General features: G+C 45.0%; 10 non-coding genes across 10 annotated transcripts; all 10 read left to right on the forward strand.

Annotated features, from left to right (window-relative positions):
• The first annotated feature begins 9,349 nt into the window (after positions 1-9,349).
• On the forward strand, positions 9,350-9,513 carry LOC134986731 (U1 spliceosomal RNA). Its single transcript, XR_010192557.1, has one exon. It is a non-coding gene; the product is annotated as a U1 spliceosomal RNA (small nuclear RNA).
• A 152-nt stretch (positions 9,514-9,665) lies between these two features.
• LOC134986694 (U1 spliceosomal RNA) lies at positions 9,666-9,828 on the forward strand. Its single transcript, XR_010192522.1, has one exon. It is a non-coding gene; the product is annotated as a U1 spliceosomal RNA (small nuclear RNA).
• Positions 9,829-10,500: 672 nt separating this feature from the next.
• On the forward strand, positions 10,501-10,664 carry LOC134986767 (U1 spliceosomal RNA). Its single transcript, XR_010192593.1, has one exon. It is a non-coding gene; the product is annotated as a U1 spliceosomal RNA (small nuclear RNA).
• Positions 10,665-10,816: 152 nt separating this feature from the next.
• On the forward strand, positions 10,817-10,979 carry LOC134986685 (U1 spliceosomal RNA). The gene has a single exon (XR_010192513.1). It is a non-coding gene; the product is annotated as a U1 spliceosomal RNA (small nuclear RNA).
• A 670-nt stretch (positions 10,980-11,649) lies between these two features.
• Positions 11,650-11,813, forward strand: LOC134986749 (U1 spliceosomal RNA). The gene has a single exon (XR_010192576.1). It is a non-coding gene; the product is annotated as a U1 spliceosomal RNA (small nuclear RNA).
• Positions 11,814-11,965: 152 nt separating this feature from the next.
• Positions 11,966-12,128, forward strand: LOC134986700 (U1 spliceosomal RNA). The gene has a single exon (XR_010192529.1). It is a non-coding gene; the product is annotated as a U1 spliceosomal RNA (small nuclear RNA).
• Positions 12,129-12,798: 670 nt separating this feature from the next.
• LOC134986760 (U1 spliceosomal RNA) lies at positions 12,799-12,962 on the forward strand. Its single transcript, XR_010192585.1, has one exon. It is a non-coding gene; the product is annotated as a U1 spliceosomal RNA (small nuclear RNA).
• A 152-nt stretch (positions 12,963-13,114) lies between these two features.
• On the forward strand, positions 13,115-13,277 carry LOC134986713 (U1 spliceosomal RNA). The gene has a single exon (XR_010192540.1). It is a non-coding gene; the product is annotated as a U1 spliceosomal RNA (small nuclear RNA).
• Positions 13,278-13,948: 671 nt separating this feature from the next.
• On the forward strand, positions 13,949-14,112 carry LOC134986756 (U1 spliceosomal RNA). The gene has a single exon (XR_010192582.1). It is a non-coding gene; the product is annotated as a U1 spliceosomal RNA (small nuclear RNA).
• Positions 14,113-14,264: 152 nt separating this feature from the next.
• LOC134986717 (U1 spliceosomal RNA) lies at positions 14,265-14,427 on the forward strand. The gene has a single exon (XR_010192543.1). It is a non-coding gene; the product is annotated as a U1 spliceosomal RNA (small nuclear RNA).
• The last annotated feature ends 10,658 nt before the right edge of the window (positions 14,428-25,085 follow it).

The following is a 25,085-nucleotide window of genomic DNA, read 5'->3' on the forward strand; positions in this document are numbered from 1 at the left end:
GTTACATTGTCGCAACATTGTGTTCCCTAATTGCTTGATTTTTTTAAATGCAACAATTGATAAAGACACCTGATAATTGCTCTGTGGAGTCTTATTTTGTGTCTACATCTTATCTACATTTAATTCCCTACCTCTAATCAAGGCATTTTTAAATGCTGGGGGCTGCCAGGACGTGAGGCCTACCTAGACTTTAGATCTGAATTTGAATGTACTTGTGAACTAACTTAATTTCCTACTTCTAAATTCATTCCTAAATTCACTACTTACATTAATCCTGTAGTTGGGCATTTTGAGCCTTCAATTGTGGGCATTGTTTTGTGTCCAGACCAGCAGCTGGTGGTGTGCATTTGCTGGAAAGGCATCGAAGACCTCCGATATGCTGCATCTCCTGATGTGTGTCTCCCTCAAGTGGCTGTCAGCAAATGCATGCTAGACACCCCATTCCAAGCTGATTGTGACATCACGGAACATGCATCATAGAACAGGCATGCTAGAATATGGGTCTTCAACCTGCGACCCTCCAGCTGCTGTGGAACTACATATACCAGCACGCCCTGCCTCAGTTTTAGCATACCTTAATAGCAAAACTGTGGCAGGGCATGCTGGGATGTGTAGTTTCACAGCAGCTGGAGGGCCACAGGATGAAGACCCATGTGCTAGAGCCATGCCGCAGCTACATTGAATGCTAGCAAGCTGAATGTTTAAATCATTTTTGTTCCGCAGCATTCCAATGCGGAAGATTCCATGGAACCAGAGATTATTCCATTGAGAAGGACATGCTGCCTGGATGACTGCACTGTGCAAATTAAATCACGGAGCCAGTTGGCTTGTGGGTGGCTCTGGTGACTGGGTGGTTGGGTGGGCGGTGTGTCGGAGGTGAAGCACATGCAAATGTATGTGTATCATCCAGCTAGTGAGAGTGAAAACTCATGCAGGAGTGTGCCTGCTTGTCAGTGGGTTATGCACCTTGCCAGGCGTCAAATCTACATGGAGCAGCTGGAGGGGACAAGAGCAGGTTTGCAAAATATAGATAGAAGAGCATATATGCTGGCGCATTCTCCATGATTGTGTCAGCTTATGTTTTGGTGCACTGCACTTTCCTTCACTAAGTTTTAGCCATTTTGGTTAAACGCAAGTGTAGTGGCTTCTCGCCCTTTTGGCTGTGATCTTGTATCGTGGTTGAAGAGTCTGCTGGAGGGATTGTTTTCTTCATTGGCGAGAGACTGAAGATATTCCAGGATGGAAGGCTTGGGAACACTATCCGTTTTTCAGTTGTGGAAGAGTTGAAAGACCGGATTGGACTACATTCTATAGTAAAGGATATCTTTGTATTTATTAATCCTCCCTTTATATGTGTCTGTCTTTCAATAAAGCTTTGGGCTTGTGATTCCCTCACCCTCTTACACTCCACACCCATAGCCTTATTAACTGTTGTATTATTGTATTGTTTAAATGTATAGTGCAGTTCATGATTTATAGTGTAGGCTGGCCTGTGCTGTAGTTCTTGAACTGTACTATACCGACAGCATTTGTATTGTGTTTTGGCTGTGCTGCAACACGGTACTTATGTGTGTAATGTTTATGTATGTTTTTTTGCTTCTTTATGTCAATAAAGACTGCTTTTTCAATCCAATATCTGAAAACAATTAATGTTTATCTTTGATGGCAATAGAAGTGGTATGATATTTGCTGCTTTTGAAAGGCAATATCTGATATGTCCCCTATCTGGGAACCATATATTAAATGGCTTTTCAGAAAAGGGAGATGGGAGAAGAGCTTTCAGTACTTGTAGGACCGATGCTCATTTCCTATTCTAGCCTCCAAAAACAGATTCAGTTGCATTTTCCAGCGTGTTTTGGATGCGCCTTTGCAAATGTCTTACATCGACAAACTTATTTAGTACTATTTTGCAAATAGGGTTACATTGTTGCAACATTGTGTTCCCTAATTGCTTGATTTTTTAAATGCAACAATTGATAAAGACACCTGATAACTGCTCTGTGGAGTCTTATTTTGTGTCTACTTCTTATCTACATTTAATTCTCTACCTCTAATCAAGGCATTTTTAAATGCTGGGGGCTGCCAGGACGTGAGGCCTACCTAGACTTTAGATCTGAATTTGAATGTACTTGTGAACTAACTTAATTTCCTACTTCTAAATTCATTCCTAAATTCACTACTTACATGAATCCTGTAGTTGGGCATTTTGGGACTTCGATTGTGGGCATTGTTTTGTGTCCAGACCAGCAGCAGGTGGTGTGCATTTGCTGGAAAGGCATCGAAGACCTCCGATATGCTGCATCTCCTGATGTGTGTCTACCTCAAGTGTCTGTCAGCAAATGCCTGCTAGACACCCCATTCCAAGCTGATTGTGACATCACGGTACATGCATCATAGAACAGGCATGCTAGAACATGGGTCTTCAACCTGCGACCCTCCAGCTGCTGTGGAACTACACATCCCAGCATGCCCTGCCTCAGTTTTAGCATACCTTAATAGCAAAACTGTGGCAGGGCATGCTGGGATGTGTAGTTTCACAGCAGCTGGAGGGCCACAGGATGAAGACCCATGTGCTAGAGCCAAGCCGCAGGTACATTGAATGCTAGCAAGCTGAATATTTAAATCCTTTTTGTTCCGCAGCATTCCAATGTGGAAGATTCCATGGAACCAGAGATCCTTCCATTGAGAAGGACATGCTGCCTGGATGACTACACTGTGCAAATTAAATCACGGAGCCAGTTGGTTTGTGGGTGGCTCTGGTGACTGGGTGGTTGGGTGGGTGGTGTGTCGGAGGTGGAGCACATGCAAATGATTGCGTATCATCCAGCTAGTGAGAGAGAAAACTCATGCAGGAGTGTGCCTGCTTGTCAGTGGGTTATGCACCTTGCCAGACGTCAAATCTACATAGAGCAGCTGGAGGGGACAAGAGCAGGTTTGCAAAATATAGATAGAAGAGCATATATGCTGGCACATTCTCCATGATTGTGACAGCTTATGTTTTGGTGCACTGCACTTTCCTCCACTAAGTTTTAGCCATTTTTGTTAAGCTCAAGTGTAGTTGCTTCTCTGCCTTTTGGCTGTGATCTTGTATCGTGGTTGAAGGGTCTGCTGGAGGGAGGGATTGTTTTCTTCATTGGCGAAAGACCAAAGATATTCCAGGATGGAAGGCTTGGGAACACTATCCGTTTTTCAGTTGTGGAAGAGCACAGAGGTCGGATTGGACTACATTCTATAGTAAAGGATACCTTTCTATTTATTGCCCCTCCCCTTATATGTGTCTGTGTTACAATAAAGCTTCGGTCTTGTGATTCCCTCACCCTCTTACACTCCACACACATAGCCTTATTAACTGTTGTATTATTGTATAGTTTAAATGTATAGTGCAGTTCATGATTTATAGTGTAGGCCATAGTTGCCAATTCAGTTTATAACAAGCGGAATTGGGCTTGTTTTTTCTTCTGGTTGCTTATTTTTTGGGGTGGTTGCTTGTTGCTTGTTTTTGGGCTTATAATTTTTTTTGCTGCTTGTTTTTGGGCTTCTTTTGTTTTTAGGTATCACTGATACCGACTTCCAGAGATAATTAGTCATTCATCCATATAACACAGATCCTCACACAGACATACTGTAGGTGAGACGTTGTGGATGAATAGAGTCTTAAAGAAATGATGAGTCATTCATTATGTCTATTGTTGCCGACTGCCGGTTGTGTGTATTCAGTAGGGCTAATTTGTTTTTAACAATGACAACAACAAAGACACTGACCAGACACACAACAGTGAAGCAATTTAGGACCACTTTATGTGGTATTCTTTATGTCAGATATGGTTTAAGACGCTTGGGTATTTGTTGCAAGGATTTTTAAACCAACTACCAATATGCTTCAGCGCTTCAACTCAGGAATATATAACATGGAAGCTTCTATAGACGATGGAGACAGCTCAGATGAATTTGCTTATATCCATTTTACATAAAACCTTTGTAATTCAGTGTGCTATGTACTTTACCTCGCAGTATGCCATCTGCAATGCACTTTACTTCACACAGTGTGCCATGCACTTTACCTCACACAGTGGGGGTCATTCCGAGTTCGCTCGCTAGCTGCTTTTAGCAGCATTGCACACGCTAGACCGCCGCCCTCTGGGAGTGTATCTTCGCTTAGCAGAATTGCGAACGAAAGATTAGCAGAATTGCGAATAAATAATTATTTTCAGTTTCTGAGTAGCTCGAGACTTACTCCTACACTGCGATCAGCTCAGCCCGTTTCGTTCCTGGTTTGAAGTCACAAACACGCCCTGCGTTCGGACAGCCACTCCCCCGTTTCTCCAGACACTCCTGCGTTTTATCCTGCACACTCCCAGAAAACGGTAAATTTCCGCCCAGAAACACCCACTTCCTGTCAATCACACTCCGATCACTTCAATGATGAAAATTCTTCGTTCGGACGTGAGTAAATCTACTAAGTTTTGTTCTAAATTACTTAGCGCATGCGCACTGCGTACCATACGCATGCGCATTTTTGCCTTAATCGTTCCGTTGCAAAAATCGGCAACGAGCGAACAACTCGGAATGACCCCCAGTGTGCTATCTGCAATACACTATACTTCACACAGTGTGCCATGCACTTTACCTCACATAGTATGCCATCTGCAATGCACTTTACTTCACACAGTGTACCATGCACTTTACCTCACAGTGTGCCATCTGCAATGCACTTTACCTCTCAGTAATTCCTTTGTTATTTATTGAATTGAGTTACTATTTAATATTTATATATGCATTTATTATTTTGAATTGTCTTAATAATCTTTTGTTTTGTTACCTTGATTTGGCCTCTTAATTTATTTAATAGAAGTACAAAGTTGGATGTTGTAAGATTATTTGTTTTATCTTTCCATAGAATAAATATTTCACAGTGAATACAAATGACCACAGATACAGTATATACAGTTGGCAATTTTCACTTGAGATTTTTCTTTAGAGGAAACATGAAAGCATAGTATCTTAAATTCACAACTCTAACTATAATATTTATAAAAATTCCAGTATTCTTTAAAAGCCAGTTTTGTGCTGATAAATATCATTGTAAAGACCTTAAAGGCAGATTATATAAATAATTATATGTATTTTAATAAGACAAACAATAATGTCTGTTTATATATATATATATATATATATATAAAAAAAAACAACAACCTTGAGTTGGGCTTTTTTTGGGGCTTTTTAGGATTGGTTTGGGCTTGTTTTGGGCTTATTTTTCAGTCATCGGTTGCTTGTTTTCCATTTCAGAGTTGGCAACACTGGTGTAGGCTGGCCTGTGCTGTAGTTCTTGAACTGTACTATACCGACAGCATTTGTATTGTGTTTTGGCTGTGCTGCAACACAGTACTTATGTGTGTAATGTTTATGTATGTTTTTTTGCTTCTTTATGTCAATAAAGACTGCTTTTTCAATCCAATATCTGAAAACAATCAATGTTTATCTTTGATGGCAATAGAAGTGGTATGATATTTGCTGCTTTTGAAAGGCAATATCTGATATGTCCCCTATCTGGGAACCATATATTAAATGGCTTTTCAGAAAAGGAAGATGGTAGAAGAGCTTTCAGTACTCGTTGGACCGATGCACATTTCCTATTCTAGCCTCCAAAAACAGATTCAGTTGCATTTTCCAGTGTGTTTTAAATGCGCCTTTGCAAATGTCTTACATCGACAAACTTATTTAGTACTATTTTGCAAATAGGGTTACATTGTTGCAACATTGTGTTCCCTAATTGCTTGATTTTTTAAATGCAACAATTGATAAAGACACCTGATAACTGCTCTGTGGAGTCTTATTTTGCGTCTACTTCTTATCTACATTTAATTCCCTACCTCTAATCAAGGCATTTTTAAATGCTGGGGGCTGCCAGGACGTGAGGCCTACCTAGACTTTAGATCTGAATTTGAATGTACTTGTGAACTAACTTAATTTCCTACTTCTAAATTCATTCCTAAATTCACTACTTACATGAATCCTGTAGTTGGGCATTTTGGGACTTCGATTGTGGGCATTGTTTTGTGTCCAGACCAGCAGCAGGTGGTGTGCATTTGCTGGAAAGGCATCGAAGACCTCCGATATGCTGCATCTCCTGATGTGTGTCTACCTCAAGTGGCTGTCAGCAAATGCCTGCTAGATACCCCATTCCAAGCTGATTGTGACTTCACGGAACATGCATCATAGAACAGGCATGCTAGAACATGGGTCTTCAACCTGCGACCCTCCAGCTGCTGTGGAACTACACATCCCAGCATGCCCTGCCTCAGTTTTAGCATACCTTAATAGCAAAACTGTGGCAGGGCATGCTGGGATGTGTAGTTTCACAGCAGCTGGAGGGCCACAGGATGAAGACCCATGTGCTAGAGCCAAGCCGCAGGTACATTGAATGCTAGCAAGCTGAATGTTTAAATCCTTTTTGTTCCGCAGCATTCCAATGCGGAAGATTCCATGGAACCAGAGATTATTCCATTGAGAAGGACATGCTGCCTGGATGACTGCACTGTGCAAATTAAGTTACGGAGCCAGTTGGCTTGTGGGTGGCTCTGGTGACTGGGTGGTTGGGTGGGCGGTGTGTCGGAGGTGGAGCACATGCAAATGAATGTGTATCATCCAGCTAGTGAGAGTGAAAACTCATGCAGGAGTGTGCCTGCTTGTCAGTGGGTTATGCACCTTGCCAGACGTCAAATCTACATGGAGCAGCTGGAGGGGACAAGAGCAGGTTTGCAAAATATAGATAGAAGAGCATATATGCTGGCGCATTCTCCATGATTGTGTCAGCTTATGTTTTGGTGCACTGCACTTTCCTCCACTAAGTTTTAGCTGTTTTGGTTAAACGCAAGTGTAGTTGCTTCTCGCCCTTTTGGCTGTGATCTTGTATCGTGGTTGAAGAGTCTGCTGGAGGGATTGTTTTCTTCATTGGCGAGAGACTGAAGATATTCCAGGATGGAAGGCTTGGGAACACTATCCGTTTTTAAGTTGTGGAAGAGTTGAAAGACCGGATTGGACTACATTCTATAGTAAAGGATATCTTTGTATTTATTAATCCTCCCTTTATATGTGTCTGTCTTTCAATAAAGCTTCGGGCTTGTGATTCCCTCACCCTCTTACACTCCACACCCATAGCCTTATTAACTGTTGTATTATTGTATTGTTTAAATGTATAGTGCAGTTCATGATTTATAGTGTAGGCTGGCCTGTGCTGTAGTTCTTGAACTGTACTATACCGACAGCATTTGTATTGTGTTTTATCTGTGCTGCAACACAGTACTTATGTGTGTAATGTTTATGTATGTTTTTTTGCTTCTTTATGTCAATAAAGACTGCTTTTTCAATCCAATATCTGAAAACAATCAATGTTTATCTTTGATGGCAATAGAAGTGGTATGATATTTGCTGCTTTTGAAAGGCAATATCTGATATGTCCCCTATCTGGGAACCATATATTAAATGGCTTTTCAGAAAAGGGAGATGGTAGAAGAGCTTTCAGTACTTGTAGGACCGATGCACATTTCCTATTCTAGCCTCCAAAAACAGATTCAGTTGCATTTTCCAGCGTGTTTTGGATGCGCCTTTGCAAATGTCTTACATCGACAAACTTATTTAGTACTATTTTGCAAATAGGGTTACATTGTTGCAACATTGTGTTCCCTAATTGCTTGATTTTTTAAATGCAACAATTGATAAAGACACCTGATAACTGCTCTGTGGAGTCTTATTTTGTGTCTACTTTTTATCTACATTTAATTCTCTACCTCTAATCAAGGCATTTATAAGTGCTGGGGGCTGCCAGGACGTGAGGCCTACCTAGACTTTAGATCTGAATTTGAATGTACTTGTGAACTAACTTCATTTCCTACTTCTAAATTCATTCCTAAATTCACTACTTACATGAATCCTGTAGTTGGGCATTTTGGGACTTCGATTGTGGGCATTGTTTTGTGTCCAGACCAGCAGCAGGTGGTGTGCATTTGCTGGAAAGGCATCGAAGACCTCCGATATGCTGCATCTCCTGATGTGTGTCTCCCTCAAGTGGCTGTCAGCAAATGCCTGCTAGACACCCCATTCCAAGCTGATTGTGACACCACGGTACATGCATCATAGAACAGGCATGCTAGAACATGGGTCTTCAACCTGCGACCCTCCAGCTGCTGTGGAACTACACATCCCAGCATGCCCTGCCTCAGTTTTAGCATACCTTAATAGCAAAACTGTGGCAGGGCATGCTGGGATGTGTAGTTTCACAGCAGCTGGAGGGCCACAGGATGAAGACCCATGTGCTAAAGCCAAGCCGCAGGTACATTGAATGCTAGCAAGCTGAATATTTAAATCCTTTTTATTCCGCAGCATTCCAATGTGGAAAATTCCATGGAACCAGAGATCCTTCCATTGAGAAGGACATGCTGCCTGGATGACTACACTGTGCAAATTAAATCAAGGAGCCAGTTGGCTTGTGGGTGGCTCTGGTCACTGGGTGGTTGGGTGGGTGGTGTGTCGGAGGTGGAGCACATGCAAATGATTGTGTATCATCCAGCTAGTGAGAGAGAAAACTCATGCAGGAGTGTGCCTGCTTGTCAGTGGGTTATGCACCTTTCCAGACGTCAAATCTACATGGAGCAGCTGGAGAGGACAAGAGCAGGATTGCAAAATATAGACAGAAGAGCTCTCCAGCCTAGTTTGCTGTCTGTTTCCACTTCTCTTTTCTTGAGCCGCTCCCTTCTATGCCCTTGCGCACTATCCTGACTTCTCCCATCTGCTTACTTTGTGCCTTCCAACGCACAATGCGAACTACAGGTAGTGCTGCAGGGCCCACACCCTTTTACTTGCCATACAGAGCAGCTCTGGAGCTGTTACAGTGCCCAGCTTCTGCAAGAAATCAGCTTGAATGCTTCAGGGGCTGGGGCATAGCCAACATGAGCCCCACACCGAAGGAGGGTGGAGGTGTTTAATGCGAACTAGGGGTCATCCAAGCGCCGCAAAAGGCCGCCATGCCCTGCACGCCCCTTTTCTCTTTTCATATGCAGACGAGGGTTGAAGCCAAATTTGACCAACTGCTTGGATGACATCACCATATGCAAATCCATCTGCTGCAGGCCTTCCCCCAGGAATGCTTGCACTAGTTGTTGCATTTGGTTTGTTGTTTGGGGGTGCTTCAGTATTAGGCAGCCTTCTGCCCTCCCATGTTCATCTGAAAATATGTGTTCTCCCTGCAGTTGTTGTCCCCAGATGAGAGTTCCCTTGTGCTGCCTCAGTTGAATCTTCTTTACTTGACAGAGATGTGCCTGAGCAGCGGCCCTCCCCAGCCCTATCCCAAATCATACTTATTTTGCATAGGAGATACCATGGTCATGAAGATCGTTCTCCCAGGGTGAGGTTCATTCATTGCATTCTGGGTATGCTGACCCCTGTGATTTCCCCAAATGTGGGAAACTTGACTGCATTATTTGTGGTAGTGGGGGACTGTGTTTGTGCTTTCCTCTGGTCAGCTCTGGTAAAAGTCAGATTTCTTTATCTCAGATCTTCCTCTAGCCTTGTTCTTCTTTCGAGAGTTCCCTTGTGCTGCCTCAGTTGGATCTCCTTTACTTGACAGGGGGGTGCCCAAGCAGCGACCCTCCCCAGCTCTAGCCCAACTCCTACTTACCTGCCAGGTGAGATACTATGATCATGAAGGTGCTTCTCCCAGGGCAAGGCTCACCCATTGCACTCTGGGTGTGCTGCCCCTGTGATTTCCCCAAATATGGGAAACTTGACTGCATAATTTGTGTTTCCACTGGTCGGCTTTTATATAATTCAGATCTCTTTGTCTCAGGTCTCTCTCCAGCCTAGTTTGCAGTCTGTTTCCACTTCTTCTTTTTTTGAGCCCCTCCCTTCTATACCCTTGTGCACTATCCTGACTTCTCCTGTCTGCTTACTTTGTGCCTTCCAATGCACAATGCAAACTACAGGTAGTGCTGCAGGGCCCACAAACTTTTACTTGCATTACAGAGCAGCTCTGGAGCTGTTACAGTGCCAAGCTGCTGCAAGAAATCAGCTTGAATGCTTCAGGGGCTGGGGCATTGCCAACATGAGCCCCACACCGAAGGAGGGTGGGGGTGTTTAATGCGAACTAAGGGTCATCCAAGCGCCGCAAAAGGCCGCCATTCCCTGCATACCCCTTTTCTCTTTTCATATGCAGATGAGGGTTCCAGCCAACTTTGGCCCACTGCTTGGATGACATCACTGTATGCAAATCCGTCTTCTGCTGACCTTCCCCCAGGAATGCTTGTACTAGTTGTTGCATTTGGTTTGTTGTTTGGGGGTGCTTCAGTATTAGGCAGCCTTCTGCCCTCCCATGTTCATCTGAAAATATGTGTTCTCCCTGCAGTTGTTGTCCCCAGATGAGAGTTCCCTTGTGCTGCCTCAGTTGAATCTCCTTTACTTGACAGAGATGTGCCTGAGCAGCGGCCCTCCCCAGCCCTATCCCAAATCATACTTATTTTGCATAGGAGATATCATGGTAATGAAGACTGTTATCCCAGGGTGAGGTTCATTCATTGCATTTTGGGTATGCTGACCCCTGTGATTTCCCCAAATGTGGGAAACTCGACTTCATTATTTGTGGTAGTGGGGGACTGTGTTTGTGCTTTCCTCTGGTCAGCTCTGGTAAAAGTCAGATTTATTTGTCTCAGATCTTCCTCTAGCCTTGTTCTTCTTTCGAGAGTTCCCTTGTGCTGACTCACTTGGATCTCCTTCACTTGACAGGGAAGTGCCCGAGCAGTGACCCTACCCAGCTCTAGCCCAACTCCTACTTACCTGCCAGGTGAGATACTATGATCATGAAGGTGCTTCTCCCAGGGCAAGGCTCACCCATTGCACTCTGGGTGTGCTGCTCTTGCGATTTCCCCAAATGTGGGAAACTTGACTGCATAATTTGTGTTTCCCCTGGTCGGCTCTCGTATAATTCAGATCTCTTTGTCTCAGGTCTCTCTCCAGCCTAGTTTGCTGTCTGTTTCCACTTCTCTTTTCTTGAGCCGCTCCCTTCTATGCCCTTGCGCACTATTATGACCTCTCCTGTCTGCTTACTTTGTGCCTTCCAACGTCAATGCAAACTACAGGTAGTGCTGCAGGGCCCTCACCCTTTTACATGCTTTACAGAGCAGCTCTGGAGCTGTTACAGTGCCCAGCTGCTGCAAGAAATCAGCTTGAATGCTTCAGGGGCTGGGGCATAGCCAACATGAGCCCCACACCGAAGGAGGGTGGAGGTGTTTAATGTGAATTAGGGGTCCTCCAAGCGCCGCAAAAGGCCGCCATGCCCTGCACATCCCTTTTTTCTTTTCATATGCAGACGAGGGTTGAAGCCAACTTTGACCCACTGCTTGGATGACATCACCATATGCAAATCCATCTGCTGCAGGCCTTCCCCCAGGAATGCTTGCACTAGTTGTTGCATTTGGTTTATTGTTTGGGGGTGCTTCAGTATTAGGCAGCCTTCTGCCCTCCCATGTTCATCTGAAAATATGTGTTCTCCCTGCAGTTGTTGTCCCCAGATGAGAGTTCCCTTGTGCTGCCTCAGTTGAATCTCCTTTACTTGACAGAGATGTGCCTGAGCAGCGGCCCTCCCCAGCTCTATCCCAAATCATACTTATTTTGCATAGGAGATACCATGCTCATGAAGATTGTTCTCCCAGGTTGAGGTTCATTCATTGCATTCTGGGTATGCTGACCCCTGTGATTTCCCCAAATGTGGGAAACTTGACTGCATTATTTGTGGTAGTGGGGGACTGTGTTTGTGCTTTCCTCTGGTCAGCTCTGGTAAAAGTCAGATTTCTTTGTCTCAGATCTTCCTCTAGCCTTGTTCTTCTTTCGAGAGTTCCCTTGTGCTGCCTCAGTTGGATCTCCTTCACTTGACAGGGGGGTGCCCGAGCTGCGACCCTCCCCAGCTCTAGCCCAACTCCTACTTACCTGCTAGGTGAGATACTATGATCATGTAGGTGCTTCTCCCAGGGCAAGGCTCACCCATTGCACTCTGGGTGTGCTGCCCCTGTGATTTCCCCAAATGTGGGAAACTTGACTGCATAATTTGTGTTTCCCCTGGTCGGCTCTCGTATAATTCAGATCTCTTTGTCTCAGGTCTCTCTCCAGCCTAGTTTGCTGTCTGTTTCCACTTCTCTTTTCTTGAGCCGCTCCCTTCTATGCCCTTGCGCACTATTCTGACCTCTCCTGTCTGTATACTTTGTGCCTTCCAACGCACAATGCAAACTACAGGTAGTGCTGCAGGGCCCACACCCTTTTACATGCTTTACAGAGCAGCTCTGGAGCTGTTACAGTGCCCAGCTGCTGCAAGAAATCAGCTTGAATGCTTCAGGGGCTGGGGCATAGCCATCATGAGCCCCACACCGAAGGAGGGTGGAGATGTTTAATGCGAATTAGGGGTCATCCAAGCGCCGCAAAAGGCCGCCATTCCCTGCACATCCCTTTTTTCTTTTCATATGCAGACGAGGGTTGAAGCCAACTTTGACCCACTGCTTGGATGACATCACCATATGCAAATCCATCTGCTGCAGGCCTTCCCCAGGAATGCTTGCACTAGTTGTTGCATTTGGTTTGTTGTTTGGGGGTGCTTCAGTATTAGGCAGCCTTCTGCCCTCCCATGTTCATCTGAAAATATGTGTTCTCCCTGCAGTTGTTGTCCCAAGATGAGAGTTCCCTTGTGCTGCCTCAGTTGAATCGCCTTTACTTGACAGAGATGTGCCTGAGCAGCGGCCCTCCCCAGCCCTATCCCAAATCATACTTATTTTGCATAGGAGATACCATGGTCATGAAGATTGTTCTCCCATGGTGAGGTTCATTCATTGCATTCTGTTTATGCTGACCCCTGTGATTTCCCCAAATGTTGGAAACTCGACTGCATTATTTGTGGTAGTGGGGGGCTGTGTTTGTGCTTTCCTCTGGTCAGCTCTGGTAAAAGTCAGATTTCTTTGTCTCAGATCTTCCTCTAGCCTTGTTCTTCTTTCGAGAGTACCCTTGTGCTGCCTCAGTTGGATCTCCTTCACTTGACAGGGGGGTGCCCGAGCAGCGACCCTCCCCAGCTCTAGCCCAACTCCTACTTACCTGCCAGGTGAGATCCTATGATCATGTAGGTGCTTCTCCCAGGGCAAGGCTCACCCATCGCACTCTGGGTGTGCTGCCCCTGTGATTTCCCCAAATGTGGGAAACTTGACTGCATAATTTGTGTTTCCCCTGGTCGGCTCTCGTATAATTCAGATGTATTTGTCTCAGGTCTCTCTCCAGCCTAGTTTGCTGTCTGTTTCCACTTCTCTTTTCTTGAGCCGCTCCCTTCTATGCCCTTGCGCACTATCCTGACTTCTCCCGTCTGCTTACTTTGTGCCTTCCAACGCACAATGCGAACTACAGGTAGTGCTGCAGGGCCCACACCCTTTTACTTGCCTTACAGAGCAGCTCTGGAGCTGTTACAGTGCCCAGCTGCTGCAAGAAATCAGCTTGAATGCTTCAGGGGCTGGGGCATAGCCAACATGAGCCCCACACCGAAGGAGGGTGGAGGTGTTTAATGCGAACTAGGGGTCATCCAAGCGCCGCAAAAGGCCGCCATGCCCTGCACGCCCCTCTTCTCTATTCATATGCAGATGAGTGTTGAAGCCAACTTTGACCCACTGTTTGGATGACATCACCATATGCAAATCCATATGCTGCAGGCCTTCCCCCAGGAATGCTTGCACTAGTTGTTGCATTTGGTTTGTTGTTTGGGGGTGCTTCAGTATTAGGCAGCCTTCTGCCCTCCCATGTTCATCTGAAAATATGTGTACCTCCTGCAGTTGTTGTCCCCAGATGAGAGTTCCCTTGTGCTGCCTCAGTTGAATCTCCTTTACTTGACAGAGATGTGCCTGAGCAGCGGCCCTCTCCAGCCCTATCCCAAATCATACTTATTTTGCATAGGGGATACCATGGTCATGAAGATTGTTCTCCCAGGGTGAGGATCATTCATTGCATTCTGGGTATGCTGACCCCTGTTATTTTCCCAAATGTGGTAAACTTGACAGCATTATTTGTGGTAGTGGGGGACTGTGTTTGTGCTTTCCTCTGGTCAGCTCTGGTAAAAGTCAGATTTCTTTGTCTCAGATCTTCCTCTAGCCTTGTTCTTCTTTCGAGAGTTCCCTTGTGCTGCCTCAGTTGGATCTCCTTCACTTGACAGGGGGGTGCCCGAGCAGCGACCCTCCCCAGCTCTAGCCCAACTCCTACTTACCTGCTAGGTGAGATACTATGATCATGAAGGTGCTTCTCCCAGGGCAAGGCTCACCAATTGCACTCTGGGTGTGCTGCTCCTGCGATATCCCCAAATGTGGGAAACTTGACTGCATAATTTGTGTTTCCCCTGGTCGGCTCTCGTATAATTCAGATCTCTTTGTCTCATGTCTTTCTCCAGCCTAGTTTGCTGTCTGTTTACACTTCTCTTTTCTTGAGCCACTCCCTTCTATGCCCTTGCGCACTATCTTGACTTCTCCCGTCTGCTTACTTTGTGCCTTCCAACGCACAATGCGAACTACAGGTAGTGCTGCAGGGCCCACACCCTTTTAGTTGCCTTACAGAGCAGCTCTGGAGCTATTACAGTGCCCAGCTGCTGCAAGTAATCAGCTTGAATGCTTCAGGGGCTGGGGCATAGCCAACATGAGCCCCACACCGAAGTAGGGTGGAGGTGTTTAATGCGAACTAGGGGTCATCCAAGCGCCGCAAAAGGCCGCCATGCCCTGCACGCCCCTTTTCTCTTTTCATATGCAGACGAGGGTTGAAGCCAACTTTGACCCACTGCTTGGATGACATCACCATATGCAAATCCATCTGCTGCAGGCCTTCCCCCAGGAATGCTTGTACTAGTTGTTGCATTTGGTTTGTTGTTTGGGGGTGCTTCAGTATTAGGCAGCCTTCTGCCCTCCCATGTTCATCTGAAAATATGTGTTCTCCCTGCAGTTGTTGTCCCCAGATGAGAGTTCCCTTGTGCTGCCTCAGTTGAATCTCCTTTACTTGACAAGGGAGGCATTTTGGATTTTTTCTTTGGGTACCCTTACACCTGATGGTCTGAATGAGAGCATCGAACTGAACAACATTTGCAGTCTCTGAAGATTTTATCTATTGATTTACCTAATATATTATTTATTGAATATCCATTTATTGTATGTTTAATAAATAAACAAAATTATTAGAAGTAGCTATTTTGGAAACAGCTTTCCTCTTAGGATGAAACTGTATAATCCTGTTGTGTGTGTTCCTTTAAAGTTCTTTAGTAAAATCCACTAGTAATGATGAACATCAGATTTCTTCCTCCATCCTCTTTTTACACTTTCTCTTGGTTCTATATATATTTTTTTTTTCTATTTTTATTTTTTCCCCCTCCTTCTCCCAAAAGGCCCCCCTCCCTCCCCCCCCTCCCTGTTTTAAATTTTAAAATCTTTAAATATTTAAATCTTCGAATCCTTAAATTGTCTGTTTAATATTTATTTTTTCTTCAATTCTTTTTGTTGTTTAAACAGCAATGTAGTTATTCCAGGGGTTAAAATAATGAAATATAGAAATAATATTAACAAAAATTAAAGGTAAAAATGAATTGATAGAATGATCCCATTAAAAGTAAATAAATAATATGGATGTTAAGCTGAGCGGGTTGGATTCGAACATGGGACTAGCTGCATAGAGTGCATTTGATGTTTCCCCTGCGCCACAAGAACTGCTTTAGTAGTGGCATGGATTTATGTTACCCTAAAAGGTTTTATATAAGTAAATGGGGATCCTTAGTGCTGAGTCTCTGAATTATGTATATGTGATTATAGATATGAGGTATTGATTGAAAGATTATAGGTTAATCTGTATATAGATTATATATTTTCTGTTATTTTTTAAACCACCTTGTTGCTTATTTTATTATTATTTTTAATCACCATGTTGCTTATTTTTATATTATGAAATGCCTTTATATGTGCAATTGCAATTAGAAAGTTGTTCCATATGTGAGTCATTACATGTATGCATCCAATTAGTACATGTATGTATCCAATCAACTAATTAGTAATGCTATTGGTCCGGTGCATTTTAAAAAGAGCCTGCTAGGCTGCTGATGTATCCTCTGACGAAACCGCTCTTGGATAACAGCGGAGAAACGCGTAAGAAAGGTGATTACCGGACACTCTGATTGCTGAGATATAAGCCCGTTCATGAACGAGCTACATCACGGCGGACGTCTGATGTAAAGACAGCGGTGAAGGGGAAAAAGCAATTTGAGACCGAGCAAAAGGAGGTCTCTACCCCACGGCAGGGAGAAATATCCCGACCGCGAGTGCCAATAAGATCCAGCCACGGTTAACGGGGGTCGTAGCATACCGCTGTGTTTCACCAACCATCACAGCGCTCTCCCCCTGTTTTCTTTCATTACTCACATGAGTTACATATGAACTTTAACTGCAGTAAATAATAAGAATTTACTTACCGATAATTCTATTTCTCATAGTCCGTAGTGGATGCTGGGGACTCCGTAAGGACCATGGGGAATAGCGGCTCCGCAGGAGACTGGGCACATCTAAAGAAAGCTTTAGGACTATGTGGTGTGCACTGGCTCCTCCCCCTATGACCCTCCTCCAAGCCTCAGTTAGGATACTTTGCCCGGACGAGCGTACACAATAAGGAAGGATTTTGAATCCCGGGTAAGACTCATACCAGCCACACCAATCACACCGTACAACCTGTGATCTGAACCCAGTTAACAGCATGATAACAGAGGAGCCTCTGAAAAGATGGCTCCCAACAATAATAACCCGATTTTTGTAACAATAACTATGTACAAGTATTGCAGACAATCCGCACTTGGGATGGGCGCCCAGCATCCACTACGGACTATGAGAAATAGAATTATCGGTAAGTAAATTCTTATTTTCTCTGACGTCCTAAGTGGATGCTGGGGACTCCGTAAGGACCATGGGGATTATACCAAAGCTCCCAAACGGGCGGGAGAGTGCGGATGACTCTGCAGCACCGAATGAGAGAACTCCAGGTCCTCCTCAGCCAGGGTATCAAATTTGTAGAATTTAGCAAACGTGTTTGCCCCTGACCATGTAGCTGCCCGGCAAAGTTGTAAAGCCGAGACCCCTCGGGCAGCCGCCCAAGATGAGCCCACTTTCCTTGTGGAACGGGCTTTAACAGATTTTAGCTGTGGCAGGCCTGCCACAGAATGTGCAAGCTGAATTGTACTACAAATCCAACGAGCAATAGTCTGCTTAGAAGCAGGAGCACCCAGCTTGTTGGGTGCATACAGGATAAACAGCGAGTCAGATTTCCTGACTCCAGCCGTCCTGGAAACATATTTTCAGGGCCCTGACAACATCCAGCAACTTGGATTCCTCCAAGTCCCTAGTAGCCGCAGGCACCACAATAGGTTGGTTCAGGTGAAAACGCTGGAACCACCTTAGGGAGAAACTGAGGACGAATCCTCAATTCCGCCCTGTCCGAATGGAAAATCAGATAAGGGCTTTTACAGGATAAAGCCGCCAATTCTGACACGCGCCTGGCCCAGGCCAGGGCCAACAGCATGACCACTTTCCATGTGAGATATTTTAACTCCACAGATTTAAGTGGTTCAAACCAATGTGACTTTTGGAACCCAAACTACATTGAGATCCCAAATTGCCACTGGAGGCACAAAAGGAGGCTGTATATGCAGTACCCCTTTTACAAACGTCTAAACTTCAGGGACTGAAGCTAGTTCTTTTTTGGAAGAAAATTGACAGGGCCGAAATCTGAACCTTAATGGACCCCAATTTCAGGCCCATAGACACTCCTGTTTGCAGGAAATGTAGGAATCGACCCAGTTGAATTTCCTCCATCGGGCCTTACTGGCCTCGCACTACGCAACATATTTTCGCCAATTGCGGTGATAATGTTTTTGCGGTTACATCCTTCCTGGCTTTAGATCAGGATATGGATGACTTCATCCGGAATGCCTTTTTTCCTTCAGGATCCGGTGTTCAACCGGCATGCCGTCAAACGCAGCCGCGGTAAGTCTTGGAACAGACAGGGTCCTTGCTGGAGCAGGTCCCTTCTTAGAGGTAGAGGCCACGGATCCTCCGTGAGCATCTCTTGAAGTTCCGGTTACCAAGTCCTTCTTGGCCAATCCGGAGCCACGAATATAGTGCTTTCTCCTCTCCATCTTATCAATCTCAGTACCTTGGGTATGAGAGGCAGAGGAGGGAACACATACACTGACTGGTACACCCACGGTGTTACCAGAGCGTCTACAACTATTGCCTGAGGGTCTCTTGACCTGGCGCAATACCTGTCGAGTTTTTTAATCATGTGGACGACTTCTGGGTGAAGTCCCCACTCTCCCGGGTGGAGGTCGTGCTGAGGAAGTCTGCTTCCCAGTTGTCCACTCCCGGAATGAATACTGTTGACAGTGCTATCACATGATTTTCCGCCCAGCGAAGAATCCCTGCAGCTTCTGCCATTGCCCTCCTGCTTCTTGTGCCACCCTGTCTGTTTACGTGGGTGACTGCCATGATGTTGTCCGACTGGATCAACACCGGCTGACCTTGAAGCAGAGGTCTTGCTAAGCTTAGAGCATTGTAAATGGCCCTTAGCTTCAGGATATTTATGTGAAGTGATGTATCCAGGCTTGACCCTAAGCCCTGGATATTCCTTCCCTGTGCGACTGCTCACCAGCCTCGCAGGCTGGCATTCGTGGTCACCAGGACCCAGTCCTGAATGCCGAATCTGCGGCCCTCTAGAAGATGAGCACTCTGCAACCACCACAGGATGGATACCCTTGTCCTTGGTGACAGGGTTATCCGCTGATGCATCTGAAAATGCGACCCGGACCATTTGTCCAGTAGGTTCCACTGGAAAGTTCTTGCGTGGAATCTAACGAATGGGATTGCTTCGTAGGAAGCCACCATTTTTACCCAGAACCCTTGTGCATTGATGCACTGAGACTTGGTTCGGTTTTAGGAGGTTCCTGACTAGCTCGGATAACTCCCTGGCTTTCTCTTCCGGGAGAAACACCTTTTTTCTGGACTGTGTCCAGGAACATCCCTAGGAAACAGAAGACAAGTCGTCGGAACCAGCTGCGATTTTGGAATATTGAGAATCCAATCGTGCTGCCGCAACACTACCTGAGATAGTGCTACACCGACTTCCAACTGTTCCCTGGATCTTACCCTTATCAGGGAATCGTCCAAGTAAGGGATAACTAAAATTCCCTTCCTTCGAAGGGATATCATTTCGGCCATTACCTTGGTAAAGACCCGGGGTGCCGTGGACCATCCCTACGGCAGCGTCTGAACTGATAGTGACAGTTCTGTACCATAACCTGAGGTACCCTTGGTGAGAAGGGTAAATTTTGACATGAAGGTAAGCATCCTTGATGTCCCGAGACATCATGTAGTCCCCTTCTTCCAGGTTCGCAATCACTGCTCTGAGTGACTCAATCTTGAATTTGAACCTCTGTATGTAAGTGTTCAAAGATTTTAGATTTTAGATTTAGAATCGGTCTCACCGAGCCGTCTGGCTTCGGTACCACAATAGTGTGGAATAATACCCCGTTCCCTGTTGCAGGAGGGGTACCTTGATTATCACCTGCTGGGAATACAGCTTGTGAATGGCTTCCAAAACTGCCTCCCTGTCAGAGGGAGACGTCGGTAAAGCCGACTTTTGGAAACGGCGAGGGGGAGACGTCTCGAATTCCAATATGTACCCTTGAGATATTACCTGAAGGATCCAGGGGTCTACTTGCGAGTGAGCCCACTGCGCACTGAAATTCATTGAGAACGGGCCCCCACCGTGCCTGAGCTTGTAAGGCCCTAGCGTCATACTGAGGGCTTGGCAGAGGCGGGAAAGGGTTTCTGTTCCTGGGAACTGGCTAATCTCTTCAGCCTTTTTCCTCTCCCTCTGTCACGAGCAGAAAAGAGGAACCTTTTGTCCGCTTGCCAACAAAGGACTGCGCCTGATAATACGGCGTCTTATTTTGAGAGGCGACCTGGGGTACAAACGTGGATTTCCCAGTTGTTGCCGTGGCCACCAGGTCTAAAATACCGACCCCAAATGTCCCCTTTCAAAGGCAATACTTCCAAATGCCGTTTGGAATCCGCATCACCTGACCATTTTACTGGTAGAATTGGACAACGCACTTATACTTGATGCCAGTCGGCAAATATTCCGCTGTGCATCATGCATATATAGAAATGCATCTTTTAAATGCTCTATAGGCAATAATATACTATCCTTATCTAGGATATCAATATTTCCAGTCAGGGAATCCGACCATGCCAACCCAGCACTGCACCTCCAGGCTGAGGCGATTGCTGGTCGCAGTATAACACCAGTATGTGTGTGAATACATTTTTGGATACCCTCCTGCTTTCTATCAGCAGGATCCTTAAGGGCGGCCATCTCATGAGAGGGTAGAGCCCTTGTTCTTACAAGCGTGTGAGCGCCTTATCCCCCCTAGGGGGTGTTTCCCAACGCACCCTAACCTCTGGCCGGAAAGGGTATACAGCCAATACTTTTTAAGAAATGATCAATTGTTATCGGGGGGAAACCCACGCATCATCACACACCTCATTTTATTTCTCAGATTCAGGAAAACTACAGGTAGTTTTTCCCTCACCGAACATAATACCCCTTTTTGGTGGTACTCGTATTATCAGAAATGTATAAAACATTTTCCATTGTCTCAATCATGTAACGTGTGGCCCTACTGGAAATCACGGTTGTCTCTTCACCGTCGACACAGGAGTCAGTATCCGTGTCGGCGTCTGTATCTGCCATCTGAGGTAACGGGCGCTTTAGAGCCCCTGACGGCCTATGAGACGTCTGGACAGGCACAAGCTGAGTAGCCGGCTGTCTCATGTCAACCACTGTTTTTTTTTTTTTGTTTTTTTATACAGAGCTGACACTGTCATGTAATTTTCAACAGTACATCCACTCAGGTGTCGACCCCCTAGGTGGTGACATCACTGTTACAGACACTCTGCTCCGTCTCCACATCATTTTTCTCCTCATACATGTCGACACAAACGTACCGACACACAGCACACACACAGGGAATGCTCTGATAGAGGACAGGACCCCACTAGCCCTTTGGGGAGACAGAGGGAGAGTATGCCAGCACACACCAGAGCGCTATATATATATATACAGGGATAACCTTATATAAGTGTTTTTCCCCTTATAGCTGCTGTATGTTTTAATACTGCGCCTAATTAGTGCCCCCCTCTCTTTTTTTAACCCTTTCTGTAGTGTAGTGACTGCAGGGAAGAGCCAGGGAGCTTCCGTCCAACTGAGCTGTGAGGGAAAATGGCGCCAGTGTGCTGAGGAGATAGTCTTCGCCCCCTTTTCGGCGGCCTTATCTCCCGTTTTTCTGTATATTCTGGCAGGGGTTAAATGCATCCATATAGCCCAGGAGCTATATGTGATGTATTTTTTGCCATGTAAGGTATTTTTATCATGTTTTATTGCGTCTCAGGGCGCCCCCCCCAGCGCCCTGCACCCTCAGTGACCGGAGTATGAAGTGTGCTGAGAGCAATGGCGCACAGCTGTGCGCTACCTTATTGAAGACAGGAACGTCTTCTGCCGCCGATTTATCCGGACCTCTTCGCTCTTCTGGCTCTGTAAGGGGGCCGGCGGCGAGGCTCCGGGACCCATCCAGGCTGGGCCTGTGATCGTCCCTCTGGAGCTAATGTCCAGTAGCCAAGAAGCCCAATCCACTCTGCACGCAGGTGAGTTCGCTTCTTCTCCCCTTAGTCCCTCGATGCAGTGAGCCTGTTGCCAGCAGGTCTCACTGAAAATAACAAACCTAAACTAAAACTTTCACTAAGAAGCTCAGGAGAGCCCCTAGTGTGCACCCTTCTCGTCGGGCACAGAAATCTAACTGAGGCTTGGAGGAGGGTCATAGGGGGAGGAGCCAGTGCACACCACATAGTCCTAAAGCTTTCTTTAGATGTGCCCAGTCTCCTGCGGAGCCGCTATTCCCCATGGTCCTTACGGAGTCCCCAGCATCCACTTAGGACGTTAGAGAAAAGAGGCGTTGGTTACAACTGTTGCTGTTCATCCACAAGAAGGAATTTAATGTATCAATTACAATTGGAAAGTAACGTGTAACCCTGATTTAGGGTTTAAACAACACTTATACTGAGGTAGTTATAATATGGTGACTAAAATGGAGTATAAGCATATATATTATTCATATAAAAGTTAATGGATGTTGTAATACTGTATGCATGTTGTGAGGTAAATAATACAGTTCACATATATGTAATTGTATGTACATTGATGTAAATGTAGTGGTGAATACAATGAAGGCTTATTTTATGGTTTCACAGTGTATCTAAAGGGTTAATGTCCTTGTGCTCCTAACTGTCAATCACCTAGTGAGGTGATTGCCAGTGGGCGGGGCATCACCTCAGAGTGGGTCATGTGACTACTAGAGAGGAGTGGAGAGGTGCTGTGAGTGTAGCTGAGAGAGAGACTGCATATCCCTTGGTGAGAGGACATAGTTTTTTGCTGCTCCGGCCGTCGCCCGCATTAGAGCAGAGCGGTATACATTGCGGCGGCCGGAGGGGGCTTAGTGTGTGAAGCCAGAACAGGGCTTCCTTACTGTAAAGGTGGTGACAGCAGTATTGAGACTCAGAACTGTTCATAGAACCCAAGATCAGCGCTAGTCAACTCACCCAGCAGTATTGGAAGGGCACATCTGTGACAGGGACACAGAGAGGGTTCCTTCCTACCTATTACCGGCACAGACTCTGACAGCCACAACAAAGAAGCCAGGACCAGCAGCAGAGGCTCCATTCTGTGTGGCTGTAAGTGTAAGGGAGGAGTCGGGGGAGCATCCTGCAGCAGCATCACTAGATGGTAGAAGTGTGAGTGCATAATCCAGCCATTTATATTACCCCTACACTAAGCACAGCAAGCCATAGGTGACTATTGTACATAGTCAATTTCATATTGGGACTAAGTACTCCAGGGCTAGGCCGCAATAATGGCTATTAAGCAGGAGGATAGTAATGGGTCACAGTAGTCAGAGTGACCTATAATTACAGTCCCATGTATGGCTTAATCATAGTGCTAAGGAGAAGGTAGAAAGCACTGGGTATATATATGTAACAGGAGGAGTGGAGTGAAACTTGAACTGTTTAACGCTTCATAAATAGTTTTAAAACTCCCCCATATATCAGCATCACATCAGTCAAAGGAGAGCTAGAGACATTGTCCCGCAGCGCTAAATAGAAAGTAACACCCTAAAGCTGCCACCTAATGTGTGTATTTATGCCCCTGAATTAGCAGAATTAGAGTCAAGGACATTAAAGGTAGCCATACTACAGTGACATTGGATGGATGTTAAAGCCTCTTAGCCACAAAGGATTAGAATATCATCCCGATTCAAGGACTAGCTTGTGGCACTTTAATACAACTGTGTTATATGTATATTCGTGAACCCGTAAGAAGGACTGACACGTAAGAGACTATTAGTTATAAAGTTAAAGGATTTGAGCTCGCTGTGACTATGATAAGAGAAACCATCTCTTGCAGATATATTTAATATAGACTCATCCTAAGAGACAACAATAATTTGAGGCATACAGGAATCGAAAAGCTATATATGCTCTGAAATATAGAAAGCATCAGCTACTTCAAATGGACACAAGGACGCAGCATAACAAAGGTTTATCATACCAGCTTCTTAGGAGTTTAGTTTAATACTGGACAACTACAGTAACATTTTTACTGAGGAAAGGATACAGATTCCTTGGTAATCAACTGTTGATGTTACTATCTATGAGCTAAATAGATACTTTCTGTTATCTGCCAAGGAGGAACTATAAGTAACCTTATAGGAGAAAGTAATCACTACCATAAGTAGACTGAGCCAAACATCTTTCTCTTTAACTGAAGGGAGAACTGATAGTTGATACTAAAACATAGTGTCAGACATTCTGTATTAACTGCTGTTATTTTTAGGAAGTTTATGGGCCCTTATAGTGCACTATCATATTAAGAGTACCCGGGTCACTCTAACACCTAAGGGTGTCTTGAAAAGAAAAAGGATTTGTTGTATTGCATGCAGGTACTGTGTATAGGCCTAATTGACAGGCTGTTAGCATGGATTAATGACTTAAAGGGGAATGTGTAATTGATGAAATGTTAATGTATACTTAATCCATTTGGTACTGGTCATTAAAGTGTTATACTTTCCATGTGTGTCTGGTCCGTCTGGAAGTTGATCTGAAGATCCTGGAAGAAAGAGACAGGTATATTAGATAATATATCTATGATATAAGGGAATCATCCCCTAAGGATAGAGATCAGGCTTACTCAAGCAAGCCTTAACGGTAGTTAAATACTACACATAGCTTGAGTGGAGGCACAGCTATTAGGTAACCATCCCTTAATAGAATACATAGACAGCTCTCGTTCAAGGTAATGAGGGTAGGGTTACATTTGGAGGCACCGCGTGAGATAGAAGTTACACTCAGGCCCTGTTACACCACAGGTGTCAGCTGCCATTAATTATTATTGATAAAGTCCTCACATCCCTAAAAATAAAATACAAATATGGGAAAGAAGCAAAGGAACAGGGAGAAGGTTGGACATAAAGCCATTGCTGTATCAGTTGGGAGAGTTGAAGCCATTAGAGAATGTAAAAGTATGGACAAACAAGAGTACCGTAAGGGACCAGGCTTAAAGGAAGAGGTGACATGCAAGTTTGTGGGAACTTTTGTAAATAACCTAGGTGTGAAAAATGAAAAAATATTAGATGTCCCTGTAGAGTTGGAGAAGAGAAAGAAAAAAATCAAAGGACAAGAAAGTCAAACTTGATCCCCACCTAAAGGATAGTGAGGGAGGTGTTAGTGACAACCTTGCTCATACTTTGGTCGCTAACATGGATTATGGAATGAATGGAGATAAGAATGTTCTACCACTGAAAGAGAGAGTTCCAGGGGAAGTGAAGATAGATGTAGGTATACAGAGATTAGAAACTGTGCTAAAGCAAATAGCTGAGGATTATAAGAAACATGGAC

This window comes from Pseudophryne corroboree (genome assembly GCF_028390025.1).
Source record: "Pseudophryne corroboree isolate aPseCor3 chromosome 7 unlocalized genomic scaffold, aPseCor3.hap2 SUPER_7_unloc_5, whole genome shotgun sequence".
Taxonomy (NCBI): Eukaryota; Metazoa; Chordata; class Amphibia; order Anura; family Myobatrachidae; genus Pseudophryne; species Pseudophryne corroboree.